Raw genomic sequence first — 24903 nt, 5'->3', positions numbered from 1 at the left:
GACAGAAAACATGGGTCCCTGGCAAAGCCCCACATTCAAGGAAAAAGCCTAAAACCACAGCCCAAAGTCAGAACTTACATCCCTGTTTTCCTGCTCAAATGTTGCCTTTTCCTAAACGCCCTATGGCCCACCGCACCCCTGACCCTAGACTCAACCGGCAGAGAGAGGAGAAGCAGCCGGACATGGGAGACTACAGCTGGACATCAGAGAGAAGCAGCTTGACTTCAGTGGGACAGCTTGACAGTGTAACCTTGGAGAAGAATCCAGCCATCTGGCCAGACTTCATGGGAAGATCACCTACCAGTCCCATCCCCTTTTCAGCTCCCCTTCCTGCTGACAGTCACTTTCACTGGCAATAAAATCCCCTCGCATTTACCATCCTTCGATTTGTTCATGCGACCTCATTTCTCCTGGACACTGGACAAGAGCTCAGGGACCACTACTGAGGATACAGAAGGCCGTCATCCTGGCCCTTTCCCCTCATGGCAGAGGGCAGCTGCCTCTCGCAAAAGGGTGGAGAACCACTGAGCTGTTAACACTTACGCTGTCTGCAGATGGTAGAGCTAAAAGAGCTGTCACATGCCCCCTGGGGCTTTGGGAGTCGCAGGCACTCTGCCTGGACGCTGCTGTGGGGCCTGCACAGAGTTCGCTCCTACTGGAGCCCAAAAGTGCTCTCTCTGGCTCTTGCACCCACTCCCCTGTGTGCTTCCTCCCGTTATGGGGGAATGCAGCTGGTTCCGAGTGAGTGGAGTTTGATCCCAACTATGAAATAGAAAGTCACACTGATGAACTGAGTAGAGAGGGTTTTATAAGCAGAAGAAACTAAAAAGAAAGCAGGAGGACTGGGTGTGGTGGCTCATGTCTATAATCTCAGCACTTTGGGAGGCTGAGATGGGTAGATCACCTGAGGTCAGGAGTTCAAGACTAGCCTGACCAACATGGTGAAACACTGTCTCTACTAAAAATACAAAAATTAGCTGGGCATGGTGGCGGACACCTGTAATACCAGCTATTCAGGAGGCTGAGGCAGGAGAATTGCTTGAACACAGGAGGTGGAGGTTGCAGTGAGCTGAGATTGTGCCATTGTACTCCAGCCTGGATGACAGAGCAAGATTCTATCTCAAAAACAAAAACAAAAAAGAACAAAGAAAAAGCAGGAATGAGGGGAAAAAAGTGGATTGATCTTTTGAAAATTGCTTTCCTTATAGGAGTAGAGCACAGGGGCTTCCTCATCACACAGGTTCAGGTTGACCAGGCCCCTTTGGATTGGTTGCTGTGATTCTTCTGCTTTTTTGGAAAACGCCCATTTCTAAGTTCAGTTTGATTGCATAACACTTGGCACGAGTGACCCATTCTGGTTTGGTCTGGTCTGTTGGGGTCTGGCGCAAGAGCTGAGTCTAAAACAATGGACTCCCATTTTATTTCACAAAGTGTATAGGAGGCATGTGGAAGTAGAACGTATGCACACTGTTTTAAATTACGTGAATCATATTATGCATATACTCTTCTGCAATTTTTTTGGAACATTTATTTTCTCACTTAATCTGTGGCAAAGGCTTGGTGGTTTATTCCCTGAATACACTGAACCAGGGGAGCTCTGGACGAGAGATTTCTGGCATAGCCAAAAGCTTATCAGTCAGGTTCTTGGCAGGAAACAGATGGCACACTTTCCTCAAACTGCAATGAGGGAGATAACTGGAAGTCTTCATCATGACAAGTGTGTCCCAGTTTCACTCCCAAGTGCACAGACAGCCACGTATTCATTCCTTTCTAAGGAAACTGACCACCCAAAAAAGAAAAAGCCAATGTAAAGATAGAGCTTGTCACAATATCCCCACATGATACTCACAATACAATAAGCACTGCCTGAACACACAGAGCTTCCAAATTGGTCTTTCAGAGCCTCATTTTAAAATAGGAACAGACCATGCGGGATCACTGAACATTTGAAGAAACCCAGACATGAAAGAACAAAACAAAGAAACTTGCAGGGACAGAGAAAGCTCAGGAAGCAGAAGGAAATACACATATAAAGATAGATATTCTCAAAGTTATAAAAAAACACTTTCCTCCATGAAACAACTGATCTTAAAAAAATGGGAGCATTCAGATAACAAAAACTACTCTGGGAAATTAACATGATAGCAAAAATAAAACATGCAATAGAAGGATTAGAAGATAAAGTTAGGGAAATCTCTCAAAGAATAAGGTTAAAAAGCAAAGAGATGCAAAATAGGAAAAAAGCATACAAAAATAAAGTCAGGAAAGAGATAAAAATTTTCTTCGTAGGAGTTCCAGAAACAAGAAACAGAGAAAACAGAAAGAGAAATATCAAAGACATAATGTAAGAATATCTCTCCGAACTGAAAGGTAAAAGTTTTCAGAGCAAAGTTCCCTGTTGAGGGCACAGCACCACGAATGGGAGAAGACAAATATCAAAGAATATCTTTATAAAATTTCAAAATAACAGGGATAAAAAGAAGACTCTAAATGTTTCTACAAGGAAAAAATGGGTCATAGGTTTCCAGAAGGAGAATTCAAATACCTTGAAGACAATGGGGCAAAGTTTTCATGCTTTTGAGGGCAAATTATTTCCAATCTAGAAATATAAACCTACTCTTAAATTCAATTAGGAATGAAGAGAAGCTAAATGCACTCTTCCCCTGGAGTTCTCCAGGCCTTCACTGCAACCTCACCTGTAATTGTAAAACCCTGTGTGATTTAGGCTCTGCTTGATGTGCTGGGAAGGATGGCAGAAATCTTAGAAGGGCCTGTGAGCTATCTAGAGATCAACAACAACTCTGCAAGTCTGTAGTTCATAGATGTTACCCTACATTTTTGAGATGAGAATATTTATACATCCCCAGCTTTCTATTTCTGTGTTCTCCTGATGCCTCAATAGTAAGTCAACACTGCTGTTGAAATATAAACTCATTAGGACTAGACCAAGCCCCTGAAGGAGATGGGGAGATGTGGCAAGGGGAGAGGGCTTCTTCACTGGAAGCGAGCCCGGGGTCTTACCCACTCCAAAAATGCCTATTGGGCTTGGCATGGTGGCTCATGCCTATAATCCCAGCACTTTGGGAGGCCAAGGCAAGTGGGTCACTTGAGACCAGGAGTTCAAGACTAGCTTGGCCAACATGGTGAAACCCCGTCTCTACGAAAAACATAAAAATTAGCCAGGCATGGCAGTGCATGCCTATAATCCCAGCTACTCAGGAGACTGAGACACAAAAGTCACTTGAACCTGGGAGGCAGAGGTTGCAGTGAGACAGAGCAAGACTCTGTCTCAAAAAAAAAAGAGAAAGAAAATTCTATTGATTGGCCAAGTTAATAATATATTCAAAAGACTTCATCTTGGTAAGGGCTGTGAAGTGAGCATAAGTTAGATTCTTTAAATTTGGTCTAAAATTTTGATTTAATAAGGTATATTTGTCTTATCTTTTCTAATCTGAGAATCATTCTAAGTGATAGGAAAAGCACACATACAAACTTCAGTGGGTTTTCTTACAGGAGGGTTTTCTGATGTCTTGGCCTATGTTACTTAAAATCCTTCATTCTTATATCTCTCTTTTTTGGTTATTTTTCTTTTATTTCTTTTTTTGTTTTTGTTTGTGTTTGTTTGAGACAGAGTCTCTCTGTCACCCATGCTGGAGTGCAGTGGCATGATCTTGGCTCACTGTAACCTCCACTGGGACCACAGGCATGTGCCAACACACCGGCTAATTTTTGTATTCTTTTGTAGAGATGAGATTTTGCCATGTTGCCCACGCTGCTCTCGAACTTCTGGGTTGGAGTGATCCACCCGCTTCAGCCTCCCAAAGTGCTGGGATTACAGGCATGATCCTCATGCCTGGCCTTGCTTCTCATAGCTCTAAAAATGTTTTCGTTTTGTTTTCAGACATCGCAATTTAGCACATTCTAAATATTGGCCTTTCTAACAATATTTTTACAGGCCTGGCTATCCTTCTAAATCTATTTTTGTTCAGGTTTATTTTTTTCTTTGTTTTATATTCATGCTTTTAAAATGTGAGCTCACTGAAAGCACATTCACAATTTGGGGGACTTCTGGCTGTTCTCTTATCAGAATCACTAGTGATTACATTGATGTAATTTTGGCTTCTGAGAAGTTCCCATTCACTGTATTTGTCAGCAGAGGTAGGAACAAAGAAATGGTTGATAGCTCTCTGCAGACTCTTTGTCACTCACACAGGCTGTAGGATATAGCAAACCTCCTGATGGCTGGTGACAAGGGCACATAATTGACCTCCAGAACAACCATTTTTTAAAAAAATTATATTTATATATTTATTTATTGAGACAGGATCTCACTCTGTTGCCCAGGCTGGAATGCAGTGGCACAATCTCAGCTCACTGCAACCTCCACATCCCCAGGTCAAGCAATTCTCATGCCTCAGCCTCCTGAGTAGCAGGGATTACAGGCATGCACCACCAAGCCTGGCTAATTTTTGTATTTTTAGTATAGGCAGTGTTTTATCATGCTGATCTCGAACTCCTGACCTAAACTGATCCACTGCCTCAGCCTCCCAAAGTGATGGGATTACAGGCATGAGCCACCGAGCCCAGCCCAGAACAGTTTCTATTTTTTCTGTTTCTTTCTATGCACCATACCCTGTTGCTTCCTGGAATTTTAGGATCTACCCTTTATGGCAGTGGTTCACAACCCTGGCTGCACATTATCATCACCCAGGCAGCTTTTAAAGTATGCCAGTGCCTGGGCCTAACCTCGGACTAATAGAATTGGTATCTCTGAGGGCTGTGGCTGCACGAGAAGGCCAGACAGACCGTCATCCTGATGGCTTTGTGATTAAAAGAACGCCATCCCAGGAAATGGGCGTTATTTGTTGTAACTTTAGTTCTGCTGTATATGAACCAGGCAACCGTAGACAGGTTCCTTACTCAACAGAGTGCAATGGTTAATCATATGAAAAATTCCCAGAATCCAATAAGCCCGGTGTGCGTCCTGGCTCCGCCACTTACAAGCTGCGTGACCTTGGGTACGTTATTTAACCTCTTCCAAACTGTGAGTATTAACATTATCTGCACATTGAAGTTTTGGAAGGACTAAATGGGATAATGTGTGTGAAGTACTACAGTGCCTGAGCAAACACTACATTTCGAAAATGTCTTCGTAACTGTTGCTCATTCACTTAATCTCTCTACCCTCCATTGTTATCATCTGGAAATGAGAATAATAACAGAACCTACCTCATAGGGTGGTTCCAACAACGAAAGGAAGTGAAAGATTCCCAACATTATACCTAGGCCATAGTAAACACTCAAAAGGCTGCAGTTGTGTTTATTAATGGGCATAGGAAAAGCAGCAGAACAATACCCGTCTGGGCTACACCACCATGGTGTTCTGATGTTACAGGCGGCAGATCCGAATGCATGTGGGTCTGCAGCGACTTCAGTCCTTGCCTCCCCAGAAGAAAGAATTCAAGTGGGGGCAAAAGGCAGAAGGTGAGACCTAGGCAAATTTTAAAGCAGGAGAGAAAGTTTATTAAAAAGTTTTAGAGCAGGGACAAAAGGAAATAAAGTCCACTTGGAAAAGGACCAAGCAGGTGACTTGAGAGCATGTGTGCGGTTGGACCTTTGACTTGGGGTTTATCCGCTGGCATACTTCCAGGGGGCTGCATCCCTTCTACCCTGATTCTTCCCTTGGGGTGGGCTGTCCACATGCGCCGTGAGCTGCCAGCCCTTGGGAGGGACCACACGCGCAGTGTGTGTTTACTGAAGTTGAGCACATGCTCACTTGAGGTGTTCTTCTCTTACCAAACATTTCTAGAGGAAAATCATATACAAATTAAACTCTGCCATTTTCTCAAACTGTTCATGCTTGAGCCCGCTCACCCAACTTCTGAGATCATATCAGGAAGCTGCTGATCACCAGTTTCAGTTTTTTTCTATCTATTGGGAGATTGCCTTTCCCTAGCACTGGCTGTGACCAATTATTATTCTAGAAAGACGGTTTAATAACCTCCTGACCATCTCCTGATGGTTGCCTGACGCTCCCGGTGGTGAGGGGCGGTCTCCCGGCCTGTTCATGTCTGCGTGACTACCTACTCTAAGAATATTACTCAAATTAGTTCTTGGAAGTGAAAAGCACTACTATTAAAAAGAAATACTAACACTCTGTAAATGTAAGGTGTGTGTGCATGTATATAATTTATTTCTGATACAGACGTAGAAATGTATTATGAGATTGAATTTGCCAATCCCTTTTTATGGTAGGTTGAATAATGTTTCCCCAAAGGTTCATATCCTAATTCCCAGAACCTGAGTGTATGTCACCTTATATAGTAAAGGAAACTTTGCAGGTGTGGTAAAGGAGATGGTGAGATTATTCTGGATTACCTGGGTGAATCCAATATAATCACAGGGGTCACTGTAAGAGGAGACAGTGTGATCAGAGTAAGTAGTAGCAGATGTCATGACAGAGCACAAAGCTGGATCAGAATGAGGAAGGGGCTTTGAGCCAAGGAATGTGAACGGCCTCAAAAAGGTGAAAAAGGCAAAGAAATGAATTCTCCCTGAAACTTCCAGAAAAAACCAGCCCTGCCAACACCTTGATTTTAGCCCCAAGAGAATAATTTAAGACTTCTGACATCTAGAAGCTTAAGAGAATACATTTGTGTTCTTTAAAGCCACTACGTTTGTGTCATTTGTTACAAACAGCAATAGGAAATGAATATATTTCTCTTGAAGTCAAGGAAAATGAAAAGTAAAAATGAAGATGGTTGGGTGGGCGCGGTGGCTCATGCCTGTAATCCCAGCACTTTGTGGGGCTGAGGCGAGCGGATCACGAGGTCGGGAGTTCAAGACCAGTCTGGCCAACATGGTGAAACCCCATCTCTACTAAAAATACAAAAAAATTAGCTGGGCACAGTGGAGTGAGCCTGTAAACCCAGCTGCTTGGGAGGCTGAGGCAGGGGAATTGTTTGAACCAAGGAGGTGGAGGTTGCAGTGAGCCAAGATTGCGCCACTACATTCCAGCGTGGGTGAAAGAGCCAGATTCTGTCTCAAAAAAAAAAACAAAAGTCCAGATGGCTGACCTGCTGACTGCTTTGGGGCACAATATGTTCATGACTTTATTTACTGGAATTTATTTTTTTCCTGAAGTAGAGACATAAATTGATTGAATGGACTTTTAGTTTTTAATTCTTCCAAGAATGAAAGGAGTTGCAAAATAAATTAAACAAATATTTGTTGAAGATTTAGTCTATGCAAAATTTTCTGTAAATACGATCTAGTAGAATAAAATTGTATAGCAAACATTACGTATTTTTATACAATGGGAATTTGAATGGATATAACCTGATTATCTCAACACAAGGTCAAAAATACAAAATCAATATTGTTTCCTGGTACCTACCAATATAGTTATTCAAGATTATTAAAATTGTCAAAAACATATTTTTAAAAATAATAAAGGGAATAAATGGTAATAAGGAGATCTCTGCCGACAGTAGGGAATTATGCAGTTGTTTCGACTTTGTCACTATGCAGGAATGGTTGCCAAATTTACTAAATAAAAACACAGAGCACACAGTTAAATTTGAATTTCAAAAAAAAAACACACACAAATAATTATATATATAAGTATGCATACAATATTTGCAGAATATTTATACTAAGGAAAAATAATTGTTTATCTGAAATTCAAATTTAATGGGGCCTCCTATATTTTATCTGGCAACCCTAGTTGTATAGCTATTGGTAAAGCCAGTTAACATACAAGCAATCTCTGTTTGTTTACTTTAGAACATTCATGAAAATCACATCAGAAGAGAGAACTATAAAATAAAGATCATTTTAATCCTACTAAACATAAGCTTCTACTTAACCAGAAATCACCATTTATATTATTAGATACCACTGTACATTTGGTCAATTAAAATGCAAATTGAGGCTATTTTTCCTGACGAACATACTTCAGAGATGGAGAAAACTCATGAATAATGGATTAATGGTGAAAAATGATATATGAGCTTTAATGACACTGTCACATAAGTAAATCAGTGAATTTTGAAGCAGGAAAAGGAATTAATGGTTGTATAATTATAAGATGCTCCATCGATTATAAAACAACAAGGCATCTCCTTAGGGGAATTTGGCACACAGGGTCATTTCTAGGAAGTATTGGGGCCCACATAAGCAGATTATATGCTTCCTTCTCTTCCTAACCATCCATTTTATCTAGATGAAATCTAGTTAAATAAATTTCCAGGGCTCTCTGGGGAAAAAAAGAAAGGTCACAAAAAGGCAAAGGAAGAATAGCTTCCTCATTTGCTTTAGAAATTTGGGGGAGAGAGCGTGCAGTGAGGGTATTGCTGTCCAATTTAGCAATAACCAAAGAGAGGGGAAGCGAAAAACTTGGAATAAACCTCTCTATTTTCTCTTGCATTTCTCCAACAATGAGCCCCTCTAAGACAAATGACTGATGCCATCAATCATGAAATCAAGAAACTGTAAAGTATGATCAGCTGTAGTTTTTGACGGGTGTCAGAGTTCCAATAGTTACAGATTTTAGGGAACAAGAGACTAGTCAGTTGGTAATTTGCAAATGATAGCTCTATCTTGACCATCAACAATGTTCAGAAGAATTATTTCAAGAAGATTCAAAGCATCAATTCATAAAATGCACTTGTTCTCGTGGGCTTTTGACGTTCTCCCCTAACCTTCTCCCGCTTCACTCTTAGCACCCTGGACACAGCAAGCACATGGCAGACCCATGTCGTAGCCCTTTCTCTGGAGAGTGCCTTTTTAAAATCCAGCCATGCTTCCCATAACTTTCCAATTCACCACCACCAGTACTGAGAACCTAGAGCTTGTCCTCATTCGCATTTTTTAGTTATTCTTTTCCATAGAAATAAAATTTTGCTCAGGTCTATGGCTCTATGAAACGGATGTCAAGTGAATTAAATGAAAGTTTTGCTCTTAATAAATACATTCGAATGTAACAAATTGTCTTATAATTTTGATATATTGCTCATCAATTTTCAAGTTTGAGAGATAATCATACTTCAATTGTCTCAGATGGATGAAAATAAAATGTGCTTTTCATTCACAGAGGAAACATAAAAGATTAATGATTTGAAGGAATGCCCAAACATAGAAAAAGCAAAATCCTACAAGTGGTTAAGAGTTTAACAAAATTACGAGTGACCACAGTGTGGTTACAGGTTATCACACTTGGTTCTAAAGCTAAAGCGAGTGTAAAATCATCTAATAGATGACACATTATTCCGATATTTTTCCTTAATGAGATCATCTTTTTCACTGCCGAAAATAATGTTGCATTAAAAGCTTGAAATTGTTTTTACTTAAACTTCATGAGCGTAGTTTCTCTGACATAATCATTTGAGAGGAGGGTGTCTAAGGAGCAAAGAAGCAAGGGTAAGATTAATACGCGATTACTCAAGAAAAGATCAGAAGCCATAAAGACTTCTCAATGCTTCTCTTAGAACTAATATTTTGTACAAACATATTTATAGATTTTGTGTTTGTTTTACTTTAACAAATTCTATCTAAATGTATTTGCTTGGCCCGGTGTGGGGGCTCATGCCTGTAATCTCAGAACTTTGGAAGGCTGAGGAGGGTGGGTCACTTGAGGTCAGGAGTTTGAGACCAGCCCAGCCAACATGGTGAAACCCCATCTCTACTGAAAATACAAAAATTGGCCAGGTGTCGTGGCACATGCCTGTAATCCCAGCTACTCGAGAGGCTGAGGCAGGCAAATTGCTTGAACCTGGGGGGCAGAGGTTGCAGTGAGCCGAGATCATGCCACTGCACTCCAGCCTGGGTGACAGAGCAAGACTCCTGTCTAAAATAATAATAATAATAATAATAACATAAAAAAATTTTAAAGTATTTGCTCACTTTTTCGCAGCATTGCCGTGTTTCCTGAGAATACCCTTCTCACCCTTACAAGTCATTTTATCATCTGAGGTTACACATAAATAAATCATTTCTTTGCTTCATTGCCTTCCAATACAATTCCCTGAAGCTCATTATCCAATGAAGGGGTGCTATGTTTTTTAGTACCAGGCATTTTAATGTTGACTTGTCAGTAGTCTATTTTTTTCCAGTGAATAAATCTGGATATATCTCATACAAAATTTACACAGATATTTCAGAAAGGAGTAGACCACAAAAATTACTTTTAACCTGAAAATGTCATTATTACTAATATGCTTTTCCCAACTCTCTCATTCACTTTTTAATGATATTTTGATTAATTTTTCAATTATTTATTGCTAAATCTTTAAAACATAATTTTAAAAAAGAATTGTGAGCACCCCCATTGCACACATTATGATATTTTACCTTGATCTTAGTAAGCATCTCCTAAGAAAAGGATATTCTTCTGTATAATGATGATACCATTACCATACCTAGGAAAATAAACAATAACTCCCAATTGTCATCTAATGCTCTATTTTCAGATTTCCTTAATTTTCTGTAAAATTTTTCCATTGCCAGTTTTATTTTAGTTTTCATTTTCAAATTTAATGTATTATTTGTGCTAAGTGAAAATTCTGAGCCAGTCTTGTATGTGAATATATAAATATATATCCTATTTTGTTTACGTATGAAAGCTTAATTAGATCCAACTAAGACATTTCTGGCCATTGTATAGATTACGTGTGTACATCATATTGCATCCTGTCAAGAGGTATGCCATGTTAGATTATTGATGATTATTTCATGTAAGGCAGAGACAGCAAGATCACTCTATTGTGGGTACTTGTAAACTTTGTGATTAGCAAATACAGTGAGTCTGCTATAATTTAGCAGACGTGGTACTAAAAATCATCAGGTATGAAAAATTGCAAAATAAAAACCACAGGGCTTATGGGGAAAATCAGGTTAAAGACACAACACACAAAAACTTCATCAATTACACATTTTTTAAAAAAGCAGGAGCCCAATAAAAATGGTAGCACAGTTTTACACTTGTTAAATGGCAAAGAAATATATATATATACTCTAGAAACAGGGCGCTTGCCCCTGAAAAGACCTGAAGATTGCATGTAGAAACGGGTGACAGGATAATTGTCCTGGATTAAATCAGGTATAAGCAAGTGCAAAATCTGCATTCTGTTCAAATTGTTCACTAATACATTTATATAGAATTAAATTGTGGTTTAAAACAAGCTATAGAAGAACATCATCTGTGGGTTAATATTTTGACATCCTGTGAGTATCCTATTTCTCACCACCCTTTCTCTTATTGGTTTTAGCATCCAGTAATTATCTTTGCCTCAGTCAATTACTGCAATGGCAGTTGCAAATGGTGACTTTCTAATTCCATTAATCCTTCTACATTTATAAGCTGACATCGTTCTGTGGAAAGAGCCTTTTCACTTCAACATGGAGGATGGTCTCAGTATTACCCTTTGTACTAGGCATGAGTGTGGTTCTTCTTCTTTTAGGGGCTGTCCTTCAAATGTTTTAAGTCATGATTCTGGGGCCGGGCGCGGTGGCTTACGCCTGTAACCCCAGCAGTTTGGGAGGCCGAGGCAGGCAGATCACCTGAGGTCAGGAGTTCAAGACCAGCCTGACCAACATGGAGAAACCCCATGTCTACTAAAAATACAAAATTAGCCAGCGTGGTGGCGCATGCCTGTATTCCCAGCTACTCGAGAGGCTGAGGCAGAAGAATCACTTGAACCCGGGAGGCGGAGGTTGCAGTGAGCCGAGATCCCCATTGCACTCCAGCCTAGGTAACAAGAGCGAAACTCCATCTCAAAAAAAAAAAAAAAAAAGTTATGATTTTGGATTCCCTCTGCCTTCTTGCCTCCCAATTTCTTTAACTGTTTCTCATATCACATGCTTTAAAATTATTTCACTGTCCTGATCACTTTCTTTCGAATAATCTCGAATAGCCCATAGACAATATAATGTTTCAGATGAGATTTGCCTTTCTCACTCTGGACATTCTTGTCTTGCAGCTCAAGGGCAGTGTAGCTTTGCTAAGAGTCACATCTTCCTGTTGACTCCTATTTTCACTAGGATTGCGGAGCTACATTTCCTCCAATCTCACTTGTTCATTTTTTTTTCAGACTAAATATCACGAACTTACTGTGTTAAATCCCATCTTAGTAAATTCAACCCAATTGTGCAAATCTTTCTGTTACTCAGTTATCTATGCTGGCCATAAATCTACAGAGCTTCATATTCTCATCTAAGTCATTAATAAATTTGATCAGCAAAGGGCCAAGGACAGAGCTTGCCCTTGAGTATGGTCATTTTGACATGTCTTGATCATGATTATGATTATGATTCATCCAGGGCTCAATCTATCACACTGTTCTTGCCTCCAGCTAACATTTCTTCCTTTAATCCTCAAAGATATTATATGAGAGACCTTGTCAAATGCTTTGCTGAAGTTCAAATACCCTGAGTCTACACTTTGCCCCTTAATTACCCCTTCAGTCACACTGTAAAAAACAAACAAGGCTAGTGTGGAATCACATGTTTTTGGTGAAGCCATCGCATAGCCTTGTGATCCTGGCTTCACTTTCAAGGAGCCCACAAACTGCTGAGTATCAACCGACTCATTCATCAATGCAACAAAAGCAACTGTTTTCAGGAAGTGAAAATGAAATATGTTTAGGAAGAATTACCTTAAAATTCAAATACAACATGAATTTACAATGCTTGCTTATTTAAAATTTTTAAAATGTTGACTGTGCTTTGACCATGGATGAGTGTTATAGAATTATGAAAATGTAATAAATGGCAGTATGCATACTTGATTCCAAAAGAAGACCTTTCATTTAAGTTTTTGATGCACTATCTTAAGTTTAATTTTTTTATGAATTGTTAACAATTCCCATTATTATAAAGGATTTACAGTGTTTTAAAGGATAAAATGTTGAAGTCAGTTTTATTCTCCAAACCTCCTTTAAAAGTTTTACATTATTAGTTCGTAACACTAGCTGTGAAGCCTTGTTAAATAACATTTCAACACTACTGACTTTAAGTGATGATTGATAGGTCTATAAATCTACCTAAATAGAGAAAGGAGAAATCAGTTTGTAACAGAGTTCAACCAAAGGGATCAATCAGTAATTTTATGGCAGACTATCCTGAACATGGATTGATCCACGTTAAAATTTTGGCATTGTGGTTATGAGTGAAATTCATGCAGTTGAGTCTATGTAGCATTATTTCATAAAATTAAAGTATGAGTGAGAAAAAGTGGCTATTTTTGTATAAAATTAGAACTCTAAAGGACTGTTTTTGGCACTACATTTTACTAGACTTACGACAACACCATCTTTGTCTTTGAATTTATATAGGAAAATCAGTCTGTAGCACAGTTCCCAGATTTCTCTTGTGAGTTAGTACTGCTGAAAACTAACAGAATAAGTTATGTGATTGAAATTTTAGAGACATATATATACTCACTCTGATGTATTGCAAATAGAAAAATATTTATTTGCAATAAATAGTACAATAAAAAATGTTTGTTCTGTTCATTTTAAGATATTTAGACAGTTAAAGAGCTAACACCCATGCTTAAGGATCTTGAGATGTTATATGACTCTGTAAATCACTTAGTAGTATCATATATCATATATATGATATATAATATATAATCTTTTAATAGTAGAATGTCAGGCATCTAATCAAGAAAAATAACATGCGTAATCTTATCACAATATGTGAAAGCATAATTTCAATGTTCCAAAATAGAAAACATTGACATCAACTTCCATCAATTCAAGAACTAGTAGCATCAATCCTAGTTAAAAAAGGATAATTACTTTGTTTCCTGGAGAGGAAATGAGCACTTTACCTTTTATTTATTTCAAGGAATTCCACGTGGGATTCTGAATCTAAATATTACTTGGCAATTTTCATCTTATGTTGAAATATCAATCTTTTTTCTAAAATGTCCAATACTGTAATTATTATATTAATCAAGAAGTAAAACTCACAAGGCAAATGATTTCCTTCTCTTCACATTGAAAACAATATAAATTGTCTGCTTCTTTTCAGTGATTCTTAAAAATCTAGATAATCACTATATATTTTTAAATTGAGATGGTATTATAGTATTATTGGTTGTCATGTTAGTCTATATTTTAGGGAATTATGGGATATATATTATACAAATGAAACCAACTGGTTAGTAGCAAACTACACAAAATATATTTTACTATGTGGAGTTTAATATTAATTTCAGCTGACCTTCCTATGAATTTATTTATTTCTCCCCCCTTCCTTCACTCTGTCTAAATAAACTCTATGTTAATTGCAAACTGAGTTCTGGCTCAGGAAATTACTGATCCTGCTTTTTATCTATTTGTTGTGAGTTACCCAGGACAATAAAATTAGTGGAATAGGACACTGTCCAGGTTCCATGCCAATTACTTTTAAAATAAGCCTCTTTTAACTAAAATGAACACTGTGCCAATATGTGTATTTGATTTAGAAAATGATTTGTAAAATTAGAAGGAAATCTTGGCTTAGCTTTATAATGGCCTAACCATCCAAGTCCATTATCTTCCTCAGATTGATGAGTTCCACTGTGGATGGCATTTAATTAAATAAGGTAATGCATGTTCTTATTAATATCAATGTTCTTATTTATCTTATATGAGGGAATTCACATAGTAAAGAAAGTCAGATTTTAATGGTTACATTAAAAATATTTTTCAGGCTGGTGAATATGAAAGGCTTTTGAAATGTAATTGCTCTCTAAATAATTATTTTGTTCTAACTCAATTTCACAAATTGACAAGTTAAGATTCATTTTCTTTCTATTCTATTTTTAGATAATCTAAAGGTCTTGATTCTTAGATATGCTGGTCATGCTTATTTTACTTACTTTTACAAAAATAAACTTGCCCCTTTTTTTAATATAAATATATTTAGGCATAATTCACAATATTAAAGGATTCATAAAGGCAAAGACATTCCTGGCAAAGAAAATCCTGACATAATTTATTCTGAATGTTAACATCTAACATTATGTCACATTTTCCATCAGAAATAGATATCAGATAATGCATATGCTCTATGAATTAGAGTCTTAGCTTTGACAAGTAAATTCCAAGATAAGAAAGAAAATAGGAATGTAGCCATTTCTGGAATATAAAAAACATTTAGATCAATTAGTAACCTTTCTCTCTCTCACACACACACACACACACACACACACACACACGCACAAAATCAATGACATAATAATGAATTTCAAATTAGGGAAAAATTTAGATAAAGAGAATATGGAAAAAATTTCTATTTGCAATAAATGTTACAATAGAAGAATGGGCTCAGGTGGAGGGGATTTTTATTGACCCAATTAAAGAAGGTCTTTACTTTCCATTGATAAACAGTGGAAAGAAAGGAGGTTGCTTACCAGGAGTAGTTTATCAGAAGAATAAATAAGAGAAGATGTTTTCTGACCAATTTAGACATTCATTTAACTAGAAAGAAAAAGGAAGAAAGAGAAAGAATAGTTAAGAAAAAGAGAAGAGAAAGAATGGAATTCATGTGTATCAGTGAAATGTATAGGTCATTTAAAATTGTAAGTTGAACAATTTTTAAATATTTTCACAGAAACCTAGTAATTATTATACAATAGTTTGAGAAATAACAGAGAAGCCAATTTGAATTTTAGTTTAATTTACAAATCATAGCCTCTGTGGGATGCTAATGGCCTCAAAGCAGGCATCCAGATTGATGTTAATTAGTTAATTATGTTCTCAAAGGAATATAATTTCAGAGTGTTATTTCTAAGATATTTTAGAAGGTAATGAGGCTCTGAAATTATAGTTGAAGTGGCATTAATAAAGAAGAAAAACCAATGGCAGAAACTATTAAAACATCTAATGTACATATGGGAAGATAAAAGAATGATGGTATAAGTAAGTATGTAGGAGTTTGATGGGAGACACAGAACCATGCTACATATTCTTTATTATACAAATATTGTGTATTACAAGAATTAACCTCATACCACCATGGGAAAGGGTTGGGCAGTCTCTGTACGACTATAGTCTTTCTGTCTGGTGTTTGACCTTCAGTCTGCAGGGCCACAGGCAGGAAGGGAAAACAGATGGAAAGTGGAAAAGAATAAAGGAAACTGGAACCCATGGGCATAAACTGGAGCCCACAGAGACAGACTGGAGCCTGGTGAGTCTCCTCCCTGCCAACGCCGATGACGTGGGTGTCCTGCAGGGGAAGCTGGCATTTTTGTTTTGGAGCTGGACACACACGTGGCCCAAACATCAGAGGAGCTATGGGAGGATCTGGGGTTGACAGAACAGCTGCAGGCCCAGGTACTGCCCACACCAGTGAGGGCAGCCAGCAGGCAAATGCCAATGGGCACGAGTTGCCACAATACCTGGTGCCTCATCACAGATCCTTGAGCCTAAAAGTTAGTCGACCTCCCCTTTTCAAATATCTTTGTGACCAACCCTAACTAGAAACATAAAGGGACGCAAATGTTGGGAAATGTCGTCCAGCCTAGCCAAGTTAGCATATTGCCAGGCCATCAGAGTATGCGGAGGGATGAACCAGGAAATGAGATGACAGCATGGTTCTAAGATGTATGCGCCAATTAAACGCCTCCAAGCTACACACTTGCATCGCATCCACTTGTGTGCTGTATGAAGAGGTGCTGTGTCAATCAGAATGCTGGCAGAAACAGAAGGCTGTCTCAAAGGGTTTAACCAAAGAAAGCTTGGGAAAGCAGCCGACCACAGAGTGGTGAGCCAAATTAAAGAAACTAACTAGGGATGACAAAGCACCCATGAACTGGCAATAGTGGGAAGCCATTACCAGCCACAGGCTCCAGGGGGCAAGAGCAAAGGGCAGTGAGCCCTGGAGGGTGACAGGGGGAGCTCAACAAAACCTAGAGCTGAGGAAGGAAGCTTCTGTCCAAACTGCACCTAGCAAAGAGGGGGCAAAGGAATCAAACTGCCCAAATTCTGCTCTGGATCTTCCATCACATACTGTTTACCATTATTGCTAAACCCAACTGGACACCAGCAGGCAAGGAAGCCCCAGGCAACGCTGTCCATAGACTGCAGCCTCCTAGACCACAGAGCAGAGTGCAGATGAGTGAAGGGTGGATTTGAGTGAGAAACTGAGAGTAAGCAGCACTCATAATCGATCTAAAGTAAAAACGACCTCCTTTCATAAGCACACATGGTTTTTAAGTGACATTTGCTGCTTCTACTGAAAAACTTACTAGTCAAAAAAAAATTTTGTAAATGTTATTTAGGGTGACAAATTTCTGGGAAATACTAAATCACTCAAAATGTAGTGTTGTTCCAGAGAGTCTGCGCGCCACCAGTTTCTGTGCATTTTCTTTGCTGTTTAGTGTTATGCTCTCTCGGGCACTAGGATACTTGTGAGCAAGTGCAGACTCGGTGAGTGCACCCTCCCCACTGCTTGATGGGCTTGCAACTCACCAGCTGTAGGGTCCCTGCTCCCTTTCCCAATCTCCAGTCCTCCACCCACCAAACCCATGCCCCCTGCCCTAGCTAGGGATGTTGAGGCAGCATTTCCTCCTCCCATGGGCCTGGCAACATCACCCACAGTAGGCCAGTGATCCCCAAGGCTATTACAAATTCCCTTCTGGAACAAGTGAGGTACCTGGAAAGAGGGTGGGCAGATCTCCCTTCACCTCCTGTCACCCTGAATGAGCTATGAGGCTGACAGGCCAATGTGGGGGCATGATCTGGTTTGGCTGTGTCCCCACCCAAATCTCATCTTGAATTGTAGCTCCCATGATTCCCATGTGTCATGGGAGGTACCTAGTGGGTACCTCCAAACTCCAGGAATGTGCCCTTGTCCCATGGAACTTCACTTACAAAACTCAAAGAGAAGATGATTAAGCACTCCAAGACAGAGCAAGAACCCACAACTGTGTGACCCTTCTGACTGTGGGACCCTGTGCAACTGTGACAGCCCAGGGTAAGGCTTTAGAGTTATTATTTTTTTTTTTCCTAAAAATTCTCTCAGGGATTTTTAACCATAAGTAAAATGAAGCCAACTTCCCGAAGAGATGCTACCCCTTGTTACTGGAAAATTTTGCAAATAGTCATGAAATGGAACATAATTATTGAATATCTTGGGCCTTGAGATAAGGATTGTTCTTGGTTTGCTTTCTTTTTTTCTCTAATTTTATGATGGTGTTTTCTGTTTATTAATTAGGCATTAAATGATGTTTTCTTCTGACTATATTTCCAGTAACAAGAAACATTTAATACTGTCCTAGGTGACAAGAATTCTTTGAACCAAGACTGTTTCTGATAAAAAGTTGGCAGATATTTTATAGAGTTAGAATTTTAATTCCTGTTCTCTAATAAATCCACTATTTCACATCTATCCAGATAATAAGGTTTTGAATTTTATTCTGACACTGATATCGTCAATTACTCTTAGACAAATATTAACTTCCCTTGCCTTTTTTGTGGGGACAGGGTCTCGCTCTGTTATCTAGGCTGGAGTACAGTGGTGCCATCACAGCTCCCTGCAGCCTCAACTGTCCAGGCTCAAGTGATCCTCCCACCTTAGCCTTCTGAGTAGCTGAGACCACATGTGTGCACCACCATGCCCAGCTAATTTTTTTTTTGAATTTGTAAAGATGAGGTCTTGCCATTTTGCCCAGGCTGGTCTCAAACTCCTGGGCTCAAGCCATCTTCTCACCTTTGTCTCCAAAAGTGCTGGGATTCTAGGTGTGTGCCACCATGCCTAGCCAACATTTTTTTTTTTAAAGAAACATTATAAGTAGAAGAACCCATATGAGCATGTTTACTATCTACCTGTGTTTCTGATAACTGAGCTATTGGCACCAATTAATTTAATTGGAACTGAATGTCAGTTTAATGTGTCTATTTCCACTGGTTTGACAAACTGAAAGTCATCAAAATTTTGCCTAGTCATCAAAATTCTTTTATTTTTGGTTAGTTCAAAAAATTAACAGGAAAGCTCTGATCTTGCCTTACAAGTATTAATTGTCTTTTTTTTGTTTTTTTTTTTTTTTATGAGTATTAATTAACATAAAATAATTTGAAAATTTTCTTTCTTCCTTTGGAGCAGTTGCTTAGGAAATACTTCATTCCTTTAATAGTCCTGATTTACAAGATGGATATTTTTTTAATTAGGTAATTGACTTAAAAGGAGAAACTGAAAGCTATAAGTAAGATTAGGGAGGAAAATAATTTGGGGATTCTTCTATTCCATGATTAAAAAATAAAAATAAAAATTCAGCCAAAATATTTTGAGACAATGTGTCATTCTGATGTAAACCAAAAATAAAATTCCAAGCCTCTCAATCATCTGAATGGACTCCTTCTTTCAGTCAAGGGCATTCTAAAGTTAACCTGAAAAAATTAGTTCAGCCATGATGGGAAGAGGGCAGTTGGACACACCTCACTATACTCTTCTCCTGCTTAGAATTCAGGCCCAGCTGACCAGCATTAACATCAACACAGACTTTAAGACTGATAGAACAGACTCTTTAGGTCTGGTAAGAAACATTTATAATCTAGTCTCTCCGAAACATGTTACCTGATGGCTTCATATGCATGATAAAACCGTGGACTCCACAAACCCTTATGGCAACCCAGACATTTCTTTTTATTGATTCCAGATCTTTAGACAATAACTCAACCAATTGCCAATCAGAAAATCTTTTCTTTTCTTTTTTGAGATGGAGTCTTCCTCTGTCGTCCAGGCTGGAGTGCAAGGGCATTATCTTGGCTCACTGCAACCTCTGCCTCCTGCATTCAAGTTATTCTCCTGCCTTGGCCACCCAATTAGCTGAGATTACAGGTGTGTACCACCACGCCTGGTTAATTATTGTATATTTAGTGTAGATGGGGTTTTACCATGTTGGCCAGGCTGGTCTCAAACTCCTGGCCTCAAGTGATCTGCCTGCCTTGTCCTCTCAAAAGTGCCAGGATTACAGACATGAGCCATTGCACTTTGCAGAAAAATCTACAAATCTGCCTATGACCTGGAAAATCCTCCACCTTCCAGTTGTCCCAGCTTTCTGGACTGAAACAATGTACATCTACGTATATTGATTGATGTGTTATGTCTCCCTAAAATGTATAAAACCAAGTAGCTCAACTGCCTTGGCCACATGTTTTCAGGATCTCCTGAGGGCTGTGTTACAGGCCATTGGTCACTCATATTTGGCTCAGAATAAATCTCTTCAAATATTTTACAGAGTTTGACTCTTTTTGTTGACATTAGATAGGTAGCACTAACATTAAAATGTTTAATACTAATATTTCCGGATTAGCTATAATTTAAACTTGCTTTCTGTTTATTAATTTTACTATATGAATTCTCATCTCTTCTTTCAAAATAACAATAACCAAAGTATATATTAACCAAGAAGCATTAAGTTCTAGAAAACATAAAGGGAATTTATTTCATCTCACAGAAAATATCTAACTTCTGTTTTATATTACATCTGCTTTAAAATTTGGAGGGTAACCTTTTTTGCCATATTCAAGCACGGCTTTGAAATATGAGACTCCTGTTACTGTTGGTATGACAGAGCAGAAGTGAAATGTTTGAAGGTATTTCCGTCCTGCTCTCAGAAACACCCTGGGACAACCTGGGGCCAAGCTGTTATTCTTCTATTCAGATCTATTCTTGTCTGGTTCCTCAACATCTACAAACTTGGCTGGCCTATCCTTGGCCTGCCTAAAAGTTAAACCTATTGCTCTGCACCAACCAGCAATAAAGACTAAACATTTAATATTCCAGCCATTTGTCAGGAATCAAGTGTTTATCTGGCTGCCATCAGCAATTCAGTTGAGGGTATCTTTACAGAGATAATCTGTCTGAAACCCAGTGAGGTAGTCCTCTGAAAAGGTAAGTAACTGGACTACAGCTGTTTGCTCCAAGATCCCCCCTGCCCCAACCCTAAAATGGTTTTCACACAAAATTGAATCTGCAGATAGCTAATGATAGAAGGAAATCTGAATCACACTGATGTTTCCTAAATAGCTCCCTTTATTGTTATATCTTTTTGAGTTAAATCCTGGGGTTGCCAGAATTTTCCTGAGTTTATGCAGATGCAGCAATATTTTTAAAGGAGAATCTTCTAAAAGACTATTTCAGAAGGTACTGGTCAAAAATTGCTCACTGGTTATTTTTGATAGATGTTAGTTTGCTATTATAATGAACTATATACTATACACCAATGAAATATAATCTTCCGATAGGTATTTACTTATTCCCTTAGGAAATGAAGACTCATCTTTTGCCAAGTACTGTTCTTAAGTTGATGCACAGCCTATTCTGCCTCTGGGTCTCATCTGAAGTCAACTTTTTCATAATGACAACGCAGGGGTAATGAAGAGAGAAGAAAGAAGTGCATAGGTGGATGACTTAGCATCGATTGTTATGGTAATTATTAATATAAAACTAAAAGTTAACTTTCTCTTAAAGCTCTCTTGCCTGCCACCATGTAAGATGTGCCTTTGTTCCTCCTTAACCTTCCACCATGATTGCAAGGCATAAAGTTTAGGGATGAGACAGCAGTAAAAACTGGTTTAGCGCCCCTTTCTCATGTAATTTATGGATCACTTCTTCCCTACAAAATGTGGACATGGAAAGGAGATTATTCTGATGTCAGCAGTAAAGAGAAAACCAGGGAGTAGATTAGAATGTAGGAGCAGCTGCTGCCTCTCGCTGGTGTCCACCCTTGTCACGTGGGGCTGGGAGGAGCCATTGGGTGGTCGGGCAGAGACGGCTCGTGTGGAAGTCATCAGTGCCGCCACTGGTCTGCCCTCCACTCAGTCCTTGCTCCCGGCCGCCATCATGCTGGTGCTCGTCTCCCGCCTGCTGGACTAATTCCGTTCACTCTTCTGAAAGGAGGAGATGGAGCTCGTGAGGCTGCAGTACTCTGGGAAGACCACCTTCATCAGTGTCATCACATCAGGTCAGTTTAGTGAAGATGTGATACCCACAGTGAACTTCAACATGAGGAAGGTAACTAAAGGTAATGTCACAGTAGAGATCTAGGACACAGGAGGACAACCCCGATTTTGAAGCATGTGGGAGGGTATTGCAGAAGAGTCAATGCTACAGTTTACGTGATAGATGCTACAGATTGTGAAAAGGTCGAACCTTCCCTAAATGAACTACGTAATCCTCTAGATAAATCTCAGTAACGAGGAATTCCAGTGCTAGTGCTTGGAAACAAGAGAGATCTTCCTAATGCCGTGGATGAGAAACAGCTAACTGAAAAAATGAATCTATCTGTTATTCAGGATAGAGAAAATGCTGCTATTCAATTTCTTGCTAGGAAAAGGATAATATAGATATCACACTTCAGTGGCTTATTCAGCATTCAAAATCTCAAAGAAGCTGAAGCATCTCCTGAAGTCTTCCAGTCCTTCTTGGCTATAATCCTAGAATCATTGTCAGTTCCTCTGAAGTAATTCCCAGAGTATGGTCCTTCCCAAACCCAAGAAATTGCCTTTTTCAGAGCTTATTTCTCACGTGCACTGTTGAAGATGTGTATCCCTAATCCCTCGTGAAGAATCAGCTAGAGTTGTCATGATAAAGTCAGCACACACAAAAAGACTTCTTACACATAGCTGTCTTAAATCATGTATGGAGCTTTTTAAAATAATAATAATAAAAAACCCACAAACATTTGACCATCTTAAATCAAGAAAATTGCATATTTCCATTCTGGTCTTTCTGAGCCAGATTTTCTTTCCTTTTTTGATATGGAGCCTCACTCTGTCACCCAGGCTGGAGGGCAGTGGCCAATCTCAGCTCACTGCATCCTCTGCCTCCTGGGTTCAAGTGATTTTCCTGCCTCAGCCTCCCAAGTAGCTGGGACTACAGGCGTGCACCACCACACCTGGCTGATTTTTGTATTTTTTAGTAGAAACGGAGTTTCACCATATTGGACAGGCTAGTCTCGAACTCCTGACCTCATTCATGATCCGCCTGCCTTGGCCTCCCAAAGCGCTGGGATTAGAAGTGCGAGCCACCGCACCCGGCCTTCTGGGCCAGATTTTCATATTGGCTTTCAGTCAACGTCTATCTATAATATTTCATTATAGGGTCCAGTAGCCTGATACTGACACTGACTTGATACAGCATGAAGTTTCTAGTGCCACACACAGTATTTAGAGAACCTTTAACCCTGAATGACTCATGTGGGATATATGTAAACATAATGTTTATCTTATCTCACAGATGCATGTGAAATATATGATTACATCTTAGGAATCCAAAATGGTCTGCAGAGAGTGAGCGGAGGCAGATCAATGTCGGTTCTTTACACTAGTGAGATTCTACCTGATGAATATGAAAGATATTCTGCTTTCTGAGAGCTCTTTATCACCAGATGGCAGTTGGAATATGGGCGGAACTAAAGCATGCTGTTTTGTATCTGTCCAGATCATTGTTTCCATTTTTTTTTCTTCCTGGTTCAGCATACTTTTTTAAGGGGTTGAGAATCGAAGATTTTCTCAAAAGATTTCATGAATTTAGAGCATTCCATCCAATACAATAAAACCTGTTACGAATCTCAGACTTTGTTCAAACACCGATTTGTTCTACCTTCATTCATTAGATCAGTGCTGCTACATGGCACTGTAACTCCTGACTTTTTATATCCGGTCATCAAGTTGACCTTCAGCACAAAAGCTGCTTATAAATAAATTAAAACTTTTTATTTTTCTCTCTTACTGATGTAAAGTTTGGCACTCTTTTCACTGGTGCCATTAGACATCTTGATTCTTGTGACAACTCTAGACCTACCTGCTTTATCTAATGTTATCGTGCTTCATATTTACAGGTTGTTTAGTAATCAGTCACGGAGAGAGCTGAGGACCGATGCTATTTGTTTGCTTCTGATACAGAGATGTCTAAAAAGAGCATGTTTTTTAGTTTAATGACTACTGTATACATAAAGGGACATATTAATACTGGTTTGTTTGTAAATTATTATTCCTATAGATCATTGTAGTACATAAAACTCCATGGTGGCCGAGGGCGGTGGCTCATGCCTATAATCCCAGCTCTTCAGGAGGCTAAGGTGGGCGGATCACGCGGTCAGGAGTTTGAGACCAGCCTGGCCAATATGGTGAAACTCTGACTCTACTATCTACTAAAAATACAAAACTTAGCTGAATGTGGTGGTGCACTCCTGTGATCCCAGCTACTTGAGAGGCTGAGGCAGGACAATCGCTTGAACCTGGGAGGCAGAGGTTGCAGTGAGCTGAGATCTCACCACTGCACGCCAGCCTGGGTAACAGCATGAGACTCCATCTCAAAAAAAAAAAAAAGAATGTAGGGACAAAGAGAAAACATCCCACGAAGCTGAAACCCCGTCTCTACGAAAAATACAAAAATTAGCTGGGTGTGGTGGTGGGCACCTGTAATCCCAGTTACTTGGGAGGCTGAGGCAGGACAATCACTTGAACCTGGGAGGTAGGGGTTTTAGTGAGCCGCAATCCACTGCATTCTAGCTAGGGTAACAGAGCAAGACTCCATCCCAACAACAACGACAAATATTATTATCAGCTTCTGAGTAAATTCAAAGGCTTGATAACTAAAAATAATATGTATGTAAATTCTACCCGATTTTGCTGTGAGCCTAAAACTGCTCTGAAGAATAAACTCTATGTAAAATTCTGGAAAATAAAATAATAACATAAAATACTGCAAATGAGCATGCTTATGTACCTGTTGGCCACTTAGAAATCCTCTTTGTCCCTCATGCTGAGCATCATGCCTCACTTTCTTTAAGTGGCAGAAGCATAGGGTGTGATGGTTCAGGAAGGGAGCCAAACCAGACAATGTGAGTTCAAATCCCGGTTTTGCCACTTTTAGCTGCACAATACTGGGCAATTATCTAACTTCTCT

General features: G+C 39.2%; 1 pseudogene; it reads left to right on the top strand.

Annotated features, from left to right (window-relative positions):
- Positions 1-21834: 21834 nt before the first annotated feature.
- LOC105726078 (ADP-ribosylation factor-like protein 8B) lies at positions 21835-22432 on the top strand (annotated as a pseudogene).
- The last annotated feature ends 2471 nt before the right edge of the window (positions 22433-24903 follow it).

The sequence above is a fragment of the Aotus nancymaae genome, unplaced genomic scaffold (genome assembly GCF_030222135.1).
Source record: "Aotus nancymaae isolate 86718 unplaced genomic scaffold, 86718_ANA_hifiasm-v0.15.2.pri h1tg000020l, whole genome shotgun sequence".
Lineage (NCBI taxonomy): Eukaryota > Metazoa > Chordata > Mammalia > Primates > Aotidae > Aotus > Aotus nancymaae.
This window is presented reverse-complemented; position numbering and strand designations above follow the sequence as displayed.